At 39.5% G+C, this 1876-nt stretch overlaps 1 protein-coding gene across 3 annotated transcripts in view; it reads left to right on the top strand.

Annotated features, from left to right (window-relative positions):
• The first annotated feature begins 244 nt into the window (after window positions 1-244).
• Dab1 (DAB adaptor protein 1) overlaps window positions 245-1876 on the top strand; it is an 853780-nt gene continuing 852148 nt past the window's right edge. For all 3 annotated transcript variants that reach the window (XM_029476417.1, XM_029476418.1, XM_029476419.1), the window contains exon 1: window positions 245-391. The gene's annotated coding sequence lies outside the window, so the exon portion shown is untranslated. The remainder of the gene's footprint in view (window positions 392-1876) is intronic.

Raw genomic sequence — 1876 nt, forward strand, 5'->3', positions numbered from 1 at the left:
GATTTAGATTTTCAAGTCCATTGCTTTGGGTTTGAAAAGAAACAGAAAGGCCCCCACAGAGCCAAACCCCTCAGTTTCCAGAGCATGAAGGCATCTAGGAAGCTGATTCAAGCCTGAGTATGCATTGAAGGTTTTAATTATTCAGCACAGAGTTCAAAGATGGTCTAAATTCCTTTGGACAGTTTCTTATCAGGGTTGTTTATTTTGTAGGACACTTGGTATGTGGGCTTAAAAATCCTCAGAATGACAAAAGAAAGAAGGGAGGGGAGAAAGAGACAGAGGTTTGAAAACCCCAACCTTTCAAGGACTCCTGAGAGATGCTAATGGCCTATGGCTCCACAGCCCCTTCCAAAGCTTTGCTGTTCTCATCTATAAAATAGCAGTCATCAAAGTGAGTAATTTCATGTGTGTGAAAATATCTTATGAACCCTAAGACATATTGTTGGTCTTTCTAGAACATTCTAGTTCCCTTACCACTTTTTTTGTACATAAATTCATTCCTCAAGCATTTAATACCCATATTATAACACAGATTTTAATGTCATACATTAGTGTTTAGAATATGCTAAAAACTATAGTTTGCTATAATTGGCCCTTTTTGACAGTATAAAGTAGACATTTTTTCTCCCCTTTCATTTCCATGTCTGTTTGAGAGCTCACAAAAATGAAGGGGCCTAAACCAAAGCCAATAAGAGGCAGATTCAGGACTGAGAGATAACCACTGGGCTTCAATATCAGTTCCTGCCCACCAGAGTCAGAATCTCCATAGCCATCTCTATAATTTGCACAAAGATGGGTATTTGGTTATGCTAAAATTTGTACCCTACCCTACATGTTAATAATGATGTCTTAACCTCTAGGATCTCAGAATGTGATCTTATTCAGAGACTGAGTCCTCATAGACCTCATTCCTTGTATTAATTTAATCAGATTTAAGTTGTAGTCCAACATGATTTTAGTATCCTCATGTTAAGGGGACACTTGACATAGTGACAAGCATTGACAGATAGAAGATGAAAGAAAATAACAATTTATAGCCCAAAGCCTGAGGCAGATCCTTCTCTAATGAGTCTTAGAAAAATACCAACCCTATAAGCTTCTTGATTCCATACTTCCGGCCTCTAGAACCAGAAGAGAATGCAGGTGTTTGTTTCAGCAACCCAGTGGTAGTGCTTTGTGATAACATCTTTAGGAAACAAATACATAATACTGCCTTCTTTTATCCATAAACAACAGAAGAAACAGAGATAGACTTGTCTTGCTCATGTTGAAAAATACATAGCCCCAGGCCATGCTGAGATCGCCTTCCCTGTGGTGGCTGGAAAGCTTTGGGGACAAGCTCATTTTTCAGCTTTGCTCACTGCTGTGTCCCAAGCACTCATCTCAAAGTAGCACTTACTCAGTGAAAGAATACATTAGCTTTCCTTTTCCTAACCACCCAAGGTATCACAACTATGGTTAAAATATATCGTGTTGGAGTAAGAGTCCCAACCGTCGCATAGCTCACAGGGGTTGTCACAACGAAGAACAGTAGACTCTGTATCCATAAACCTTCCTAGTAAGACAAGTAATTATGAGCAAGTCTCCAACTAAACCTGGATATTTTGTTTTATGGATTCCAGGGTACAGAATGCCAAGATCCTAATTCTTTCCTGCCTGGAACCTGTTGACTTCTCTTCCTTTTTCTCTGGCTCCCTTGCAGCAATATCATCAGGTGGTCTTTTCTATCCAGAGTTCCCCCCACACACACACCTCTTCCTTTCCTTTCCTTTCCTTTCCTTTCCTTTCCTTTCCTTTCCTTTCCTTTCCTTTCCTTTCCTTTCCTTTCCTTTCCTTTCCTTTCCTTTCTTTCTTTCTTTCTTTCTTTCTTTCTTTC

The sequence above is a fragment of the Mus caroli genome, chromosome 4 (genome assembly GCF_900094665.2).
Source record: "Mus caroli chromosome 4, CAROLI_EIJ_v1.1, whole genome shotgun sequence".
NCBI lineage: Eukaryota > Metazoa > Chordata > Mammalia > Rodentia > Muridae > Mus > Mus caroli.